Raw genomic sequence first — 9,412 nt, forward strand, 5'->3', positions numbered from 1 at the left:
GTGCACTCTTTCTCCAAATAAATAAACTTAAAAAAAAAAAAAGAAGAATATGTTAAAAAAAAAAAAAAAAGTCTTTTGAACAGTGGAGGAAACCATCAACAAAATGAAAAGACAGCCAGTGAATGGGAGAAGATATTTGCAAATGATATATCCAATAAGGGGTTAATATCCAAAATATATATTTAAAAAACCTCATGCAACTCAACACCAAAAAACCCCCAAATAATCTGATTGAAAATGGGCAGAGGACCTGAATAGACATCTTACCAAACAAGACATGCAGATAGCCAGGAGATACATGAAAAGATGCCCAGCATCAGCAATCATGTGGGAAATGTAAATCAAAATCACAGTGAAGTATCACCTCACCCCAGCAGAATGGCTAAAAATAAAAAGACAAACAAAATAACAAATGTTGGTAAGGATGTGGAGAAAAGAGAACACTTATGCACCGTTGGTGGGAATGTAAATTGGTGCAGCCACTGTGGAAAACAGTATGGAGGTTCCCCCAAAAAACTAAAAATAGAACTGCCATATGCTCCAGTAATTCTACTTCTGGGTATTTACCCAAAGAAAATGCAAACACTAACTCGAAAGGATATCTGCGCTCCTATGCTCACCGCAGCATTATTTACAATAGCCATGATATGGCAGCAACCTACGTGTCCATCTGTAGATGGATGGATAAATAAAGAAGATGTGGTTTATATATACAATGGAATGTTGCTCAGCCATAAAAAAAAAAAAAAAAAAAGAGTGAGATTTTCCTGTTCATGACAACATGGATGGAGCGTGAGGGTATTATGCTAACTGAAATCAGTCAGAGAACGACAAATACCCTATGGTCTCACTTATGTGTGGCCTCTAAAAAACAAAAGAAACAAACAGCAACAAAATAGAAACACACTCAAAAATACAGAGAACAAACTGGTGGTTGCAAGAGGGGAGGTGGGCAAAGGAGTAGGCAGAATAGGTAAAGAGGATTAGGGGGGATAGACTTCCAGGTATTGACAATTAAGTCACAGAGATGAAAAGTACAGCATAGAGAACAGAGTCAATAATATTGTAATAACTGTGTATGGTAACGTGGTAATTACACGTATTGTGGTGAGCATATCGTATGTAATGTATGTAACTGTTGAATCACTGTGTTGTACACCTGGAACTAATATAATATTACATGTCAACTATACTTCAACTAAAAAAAAAAAGATTAAAAAAAAGACAAAAAGCCACTTGTAATTCTGTGGTTGGGCTTTAAGTCTCATGCTTACAATTTTTTAATGTTTATTTATTTATTTTTGAGAGAGGGGCGGGGAGGGAGGAGAGCAGGACGAGGAAGTGGCAGAGAGAGAGGGAGGCAAAGATTCCAAAGCGGGCTGCACACTGTCGGTGCAGAGCCCGATGTGGGGCTCAAACTCACGAACTGTGAGATCATGACCTGAGCCGAAATCAGACGCTTAACCAAATGAGCCACCCAGGCGCGCATTGTGCTTACAAATGTCATTTGCATATTCTTGGGGGAGTTATTACATGTTTTTAAGAATGGAATGATGTGAGTCAATGCTGTGATTCAACCGGTGCTTCTGTAAGGTCGCTGCTGGCCATGAGAGGGGTCCCTGGGAAAGGTGGGAGACTGGGGACAGAGAGAGAAGATGACTACACAGATCATCCTGAACAGTGTGAGTAGGAGGGACAAATGTGTTGGACAGATGGGGCACTGGGGAGGTAGGTTACGTGATCATAGAGGAGGGTAAGGACACTTGACTTAACTGAGTTTTCTCATCTGGGTTTTACCGAGAGGCAAGAAGGGCTGCTCTGGTCTGAATGTGTCCTTCCCAAATTCATATACTGAGAAATCCTAACCTTCAAAAATGATGGCATTAGGGGGTGGAACCTTTAGGGGGTGGAGCCTTCACAATGGAATTATTTCCTTATAAGGAATAATATAAGACACTCCACAGAGCCCCCCAACCCCTTCCACCTGTAAGGATACAGCAAGAAGTCTCAGACCTGGAAGAGGTCCCTCATCTGACCATGCTGGCACCATGATCTTGGACTTCCAGCTCCCAGAGCTGTGAGAAATCTATTTCTATGGTTTATTAGCTACCCAGTCTGTGCTATTTAAAACAAAAAAAATTAATACTAATTTTTTTGAGAGACAGAGAGAGAGTGAGCGGGGGAGGGGCAGAGAGAGAGGGAGACACCGCATCTGAAGCAGGCTCTGCACAATCAGTGCAAAGTCCGATGTGGGGCTCAAACCCACAAACCGTGAGATCATGACCTGAGCCGAAATCGGATGCTTAACCGACTGTGCCACCCGGGTCTGTGATATTTTATTATAGCGGCCTGCACAGATGAAGACAGGCCAAGAGAAGGAACACAGGAAGAGATTTTAACTTTTCTCTTTATAAAGGGAAGATTGTGCACTGAGTTTCAAACAGACTGAATTTTAAGGGAAAGAGAATGGAGAGAATTCCAACCATCATTTGGAAATACAGATATGGAGGTAAGAGCTAAAAAAGTAATTCAGAATCAGCCACACGGAGGAACCAAGAAACGCCCTGAGACTGGATGTTAACACCTGGAAAGAGTAGGTCATTCACAGCCCTGTGAGAAAAAGGGGCCGAGTTAGACCTTGAGAGGTGCTTATATTAGTGAACACCAGAGGAAGAGCATTCTAGAAATAATTCAAATTCCTAACAATATGGGGCACCATCTAGTCCTCCATTCCTGTATCTGATTTTTCTTTAATAGAGAACAATGACTGGGGCACCTGGCTGGCTCAGTGGAGCACGTGACTTTTCACCTTGGGCTCATGAGTTCGAGCCTCACATTGGGGATAGAGTTTACTCAAAAAAAAAAAAAAAAAAAAAGAATAATGACTCATCTGTTTTTTAAAATTCTTTAAATGTTTATTCTTGAGAGAGAGACAGAGCGTGAGCGGGGAGGGGCAGAGAGAGAGAGAAGGAGACACAGAATCTGAAGCAGGTTTCAGACTCTGAGCTGTCAGCACAGAGTCCAATGTGGGGCTCCAACTCACGAGCCATAATCATGACCTGAGCCGAAGTCAGACGCTTAATTGACTGAGCCACCCAGGGCCGGGACTCATCTTCTTTAATACAGAATCTGTTTGGTGCCTGTCTGAGAATTAAAGAAAATAGGTAGCTTTTTCCTGCATAAAGGATACTTCTTTGCAAAGGCAGTATTTCGCAAACTCTTTGCTGGTTGACGGTGACCCACAGTGAGAAATTCAAGTTATATATGCATAGATATATACGCATAAAGACAAAAGGCTTTATGAAACAATATCTACCTGTAGCTTCTACAATTAATGCTATTTTCTATTTTATTCTGTTCCTGTAAGGAAAACAAAACAAAACAAAACAAAACAAAACAAAACAAAACCATGACTGCTGGGTCCCAGTGAGTTGACGTCACAAAAGACAGTGGGATTCAGGGCTGTGGTTTCTGGAAGTCTACTCTCCCTCTAGTGGTTGACATCTTTCAGGAGAGATCAGAGCTTGAGGCTCAAGCTGGAGACCCACGGAGAAGAGCATCACTCCATCTCCAAAGGCCCCCGCCCCCTTTCCTGGAGGAATTTTTAGCTTTGGGAGGAAGTCTAGGCGGGTTTGACCCGCAGTTGCTCGGATTGTTTCCAGAGGCAAATAATAATGACAGGCATTGAATCAGGCACTTTCTGTACATTATTAACAATTCTCATAATAAGCCTCTGAGGGAAATGTAATTATTACCTCCATGTTACAGAGGGGAAACATAAGGCTAAGAGAGAATTTGCCCATGATCGTACTGCCCACAAACAGTGACACTCAGATCCACGCTCAGTCGGCTTGCAGGACAGTGACGGCGAGCTGCAGCTTCTTGGCTTTACTGTGCCTCATCCCCATTAGTCCCCTAGCAAGTGTCCCTCAGCAAGACTTGGTCTTGACTCAGAGCAGTCTTTATTCTTTCTCTTACGGAGACTCTGTGCATTTACAAGTTTCTTGAATATAATCGAGGAGCTGAAATGTGTTCTGGAAGCGCAGGCGGAAAGAGAAGGAGCGGGAGAGAAAGAGAAAGGGCGGGGTAGGTTGAGGAAGGCCCTTTTGAGGCTGGGCTGGAAAAGGCGATCTGGAGGGGGAGAGGCCGGGTTCTCATCACCTTGACCTGCCTGCCTCTGTCTTTGCCCTGACCATCAGCCACCTCCACGTCTCCACCAGGCTTATCTCTCCAAAACAGCTCTGTCCTCATCACTTTCCTACCTCGTGCTTCTTGCTGACATGGCCCACGCACCTGTCCCGAACTGAAAGCCTCCTTCTCTCCCTTCAGTGCCAACTCAGTGTCTCCTCCTCAGACGGCCATTCCAGACTTGTAACTGGCCCTGCCCGACCATCCCCAATCCTCGCCCACTCGCTCACGACGTCTGCACATGAAGCCTGGCAGGCTTTCCCTGTCCCTGAATGCACGCGGCTTGTCTGATCTCAGTGCCTGTGCTCATGTTGGGCCCTTGCCTGGAATGCCCTGCTTTCTCTCTCCCTGTCTATACCCACCCATCCTTTAAGACTCTGTTCGGGCCTTGCCTCTTCTTTAATGCCTTCCCCTGATTCTTCTGTTACCTTTGCATCTCTGCTCTTGTAGCATCCACGGAGGGATATTACCATATACTGTAGAATACTTATGTATTTTTTAAAATTTGTTTAATGTTTATTTTTGAGAGACAGAGCATGAGTGGGGGTGGGGCAGACACACACACACACACACACACACACACACACACACACACACACACAGAATTGGAAGCAGGCTCCAGGCTCTGAGCTGTCAGCCCAGAGCTGGACGTGAGATCATGACCCGAGCCAAAATCGGGCACTTAACCGACAGAGCCACCCAGGTGCCCCCAAATACTGTAGAATATTTAAATGGTTCATGTTTATGTCTTCAGCCAGATACACTTATTCATTAATTTTAAAGTTATTGATCGAATTGCCTATTATTCAGACACGGGAAATTCTAGGACAAGGAAGGCAAGAGGAGCTCTCAAAACGCGAGGATTAGCAGACAGGGGCCGGCACGGTGCAGCACTGAGCTGCTGCTTTTCTTTCTTACTTCTGGGAAAGTACCCCAATTTTCTTCTGGGCAGCCCCTGAAATCTAAGCCTGTGTTGCAGGAGCAGGGCCAGACTCCACACCTTAAAAGAGGAGCGGGCATGTGACAGAGGGCTGGCCACTGAGAACTGCACTCCCCTGGTCGCAGAGATGGGGTGCGATGGGCTAGGCCGGTGGGAAATTAGTCCCAGGTGCCCGCTAGAACTAGTGGGGGTGTTCAGCTGGCGGAACATGAGCCCGGAGCCACTGGCAATTATTATTGCCACCACTTTGAGGGGGTCTGTCTGAAGGGGAAGCCAACATGGGGGACATCAGAGTTGGGGGATTCTGGAGAACACCGTTTAAGCACCTGGATCCAGCCTCTACCGTACCAGAAAGCCATTGCATTCTTTCCTGCTCAGGCCGGTTTCTGTTAAGATTCTGTAACGCGCAACTAAACGAGCCCTCACCATTGTGGTGCATCCGTTGCGATCCATGCTCCGTGGTTACCTGTAAGCGGATAACAGCTCAAGGCACAGCCCCCTGGTATCCGGCCTGGAACTGCTCACCGGCCCTAAGTAGCCTAGCTAGGTTCCCAATCCAGCTCAGGTTGGTCCAATTAAAGCGAGTCAATTGATTTCTCATGGCTCTGGTCACGGAGGAGCACTGCCTTTTCCCCTGAATGAAATCCTTCCCGTGGCACCCTGCCCGGCACTGCTATGCTTTAACTGCTCAGTGTTTTCCTGAAGCTTCTGTGCTGCCTCACGTTGGCCCACAGGTGCATACAGTTGGTTCTGTGTCTCTGCAAATGGTCTACACGATCCTCTATCATTTGATAAGATAGGCATGTCTCAAGATGAGATGGGGTCCTCATGTTGAGCAAGCGTTAGAGGAATGAGCTTATAAGTCTACAGTGGGCTTATCAAACTGTAAGTGGTGGTGATGTAGTGAGAACAGGGCAAGAAAGAGAGTAGTCACCACAGTAATGCCTGTGGGTGAGTGGTGACTACTGAGTGTGTGCTTTGTCCGTTCTCTGGTAAGTTCTTATCAATCAATTGGCATGTATTTAATAAGCGCCGACTAGAAATTAGAGTCAAACCCTTTCAGTCGTGTTCCACAGCCCTAAGCCAGTACCTGCCTAATAATTACCTTCGGTGATTAATAATACTTTACACCCTTGACGTTAGTTAGAGACAAAGTCTGAATGCAAAGAGAACAAATTCTTGGTTCCCAATACAGTGCTCATCTCCAACCCTGGGTCAAGCAATGACCAAATATTCCTGAACTCGTTATCAGAAGTAGTTTCCTTTCCTCTAACGTTTCGCTCTGGATCCTTGGAAGACTGTCACTCCCCAAAGTCAGAGGCGGCAGAACATTTGAAATGCTTTTAACAGAATAGGTTATGCCTTGAACTAAATCGCTGCCTTACCTTCAAAGTCCTGAGGCTGCCCAAGTGGACTTCCTGTGCCTGCGTCTAGTCTCCGGCCAAGGCCACATGCGGACACACCCTTGGCTCGGGCCCGAGTTGGAGCTTCTCCAGCTGAAGGTGTCCCTCTTGCTTCCGTGCTTCTGCCTGGCGAATATTTGGAATATTTGAATATTTGGAACATTCCAGGTACCCTCTCTGGCCCCTTTTAGTTAAATCCTTTGTAAAGTCACAATAAAATAATTACAGTGACCTTCTACAGGGAGCCTTTTACAGGGAGCCCAGTAAATAGCTCCTGTTAGAGGTTCATCCAGAAGTAAGACTGGCCTCTGGTCTGCGTGGGAGATGGTGGGTCATGGGCAATCCTACAGAGCATGATTTAATTAGAACCTGTTGGGAGCCAGACTTTCAATGGAGCTAGTTCCTATTAAGAAAGCTCAGAACCCTTTCTGAGAGACAACAACACTCCCCTCCTCCAAATATCCCAGGAACCAGTAGACTGTAAAGATCTGGTAACACATTTATTTTTCCCTGTAGCCAAGAGTTGGGAAGTACATAACTTACCTTTCTTCCTTCACTGAAGTTGGGTGGCCATTGCTAAGACCAATGGCAGACGCTAAGGCAGTGTCTCCTGGGCAGTGGTTCTCAGCTTTGAGGGCACGTTAGAAAGCTGGAGATTTTAGGGGCTCCTGGCTAGCTCGATCAGTAGAGCATGTGACTCTTGATCTCAGGGTTCTAAGTTCAAACCCCACCTTGCTTGTAGAGATTATTTAAAAATAAAATCTTAAAAAAGAGAAGAAACCTGAGGATTTTAACAACTGTTGATGTGTGCTGTGCTACCCACTGCACCCCCCCCCGCCCCCAGGGTCTGAGTTATGTGTTTGGGGGTACACCTGGCATCAGGATTGAAAAATCATGCCAGCTATTTAAAAATTTTTTTTTTCAACGTTTATTTATTTTTGGGACAGAGAGAGACAGAGCATGAACAGGGGAGGGGCAGAGAGAGAGGGAGACACAGAATCAGAAACAGGCTCCAGGCTCTGAGCCATCAGCCCAGAGCCCGACGCGGGGCTCGAACTCACGGACTGCGAGATCGTGACCTGGCTGAAGTCGGACGCTTAACTGACTGCGCCACCCAGGCGCCCATGCCAGCCATTTATAATAGTGCTATAGTTGTATGATTTGACCGGGCCCAGAAGAAAAAAGAAAAGGCAAAACCCAGCCTTTGTTTACAAAGGTTATCTTTGCTTAGAATTTATTGTTATATACCACAGAATATGACTTTGTACTAAAGAAGTTTGGAAAAACCTTTTGCTTTTTTTTTTTTTTTTTTTTGTAGTCAGGAGGAGTAAGTCTCCACCTTGCGGGCTCCATGGGACTGACTGTCCCAAAGCCTAAATGAGATTAGGCAGTAGCGGGACACGTGTGTGTGTGTGGGGGGGGGGCAGTGCTTAGTAAACCAGGATTTGCACACCTGCTCGGGGTGGGGTGGGGGTGGGTGAGGCCAGGAAATGCTGGAGGAGATGAACAGGGCATAGGACCACGAGGAGTGATAGGCCTGCAGTGAGGCAGGAGTCTCATTTCAAGGTGAGACATCGACTCAGCTGGGGCCGATCCATTTTTTTTTCTTTTAAAGACATACGTTAAGATTTGTATATCAAATCTCTCAATTTTGAGAACACTCAGTGCCAAAAAACGCATTTGGGAAGTAGACACATGGATCCCACACTTTCTTTGAAAGTCACCTTAGTTCCCTTCCATACTCATTTATAAGACAGCTTGCAATGCTCTCTCAAGTGTGGGGACACATTTGAATTCTTCAAATACAAAGCAAACATCAAAAAATTCGAGGAGTAATCAGTGTCCTGATTCTGTTCCCTTCAGTTTGCAGACAAGCACACAGAGGCTCAAAGAGTTGGAGGCATATGCCCAGGGTCACAAGGTCAAGTAGTGGCTATAATGACATTCTTGATCTAACCCAAACATCTAGTCTGTGCTTCTTACTTTTCAACAGAATTCCAGTTTGGGGATCTATCCCTCTCAGAGTGACTCAAGGATACCCAGTGCAACACCATTTCCAGCTTAGGGTAGATCCTGGTCAGTCTAAGCCAATCAATGCATGGCATTCTCCTGGTAACTGCTTTGATCCAGTGGTGGGTACATGACCAAAGGTGGCCCAGGCAGATTGAAGGAGAGGACTTATGTCCCATGCTGGAGGGAGAAGGCTCCCTTTCCTGCCTGTAGCCTCCATTACCAATGGGAGCCATTTTTTCACCATTAGGGATCTATCCTATGCAGGTGTCCAAGCACAGAGCACAGCTGAACCTCTACTAAGTGAAGTGTACTTCTCATTATACCAGGCAATTGCCTCACAATTCCCAGTAGGCTAGGCTGCTCCAGTGGGTATCTGGGCAACGGGAACACTTTTAGCTTTTCCAGGCTGCTGCGTAGAGCTGGTGAGTAGCCACAGAATGGAACTGAGAGAATTTCTGTGGCTCTGTCTTTAGCAGGTGAGCCTTGGCTGGTCCCCACTGCTGTGAATGATGTTGCCTGTATCTGCACATGGCTGTTGAGACTGAAGAGGAAGAAACTACCTAAACCAGCCAAGATATTTTAGTGGTAAGAAATAGATGATGCAATTCAAGCTGCCTAAATAATAAAAGAAATGTATATTCTCAAGTAAATAAAAAGTACTTCGGTGTGTGTGACTCAATCTATAGGCTCAAGTGATATCACTAGGACCCTGCTCTGGTCATCTCTTGGCTGTCCTATCACCCACTTTGCCTTTATTTATTTTTATATTCCACCTGGGCTAAGTTGACAGCCAGAAACTCTAGACATACCTTCTTTCCTGCTCAAGACCAATGGAAAGCAGGTGGGTGTCCTTCCTGTGTCAGGCAAG

The sequence above is a fragment of the Puma concolor genome, chromosome D4 (genome assembly GCF_028749965.1).
Source record: "Puma concolor isolate L17-30 chromosome D4, mPumCon1.1.hap2, whole genome shotgun sequence".
Classification (NCBI taxonomy): Eukaryota; Metazoa; Chordata; class Mammalia; order Carnivora; family Felidae; genus Puma; species Puma concolor.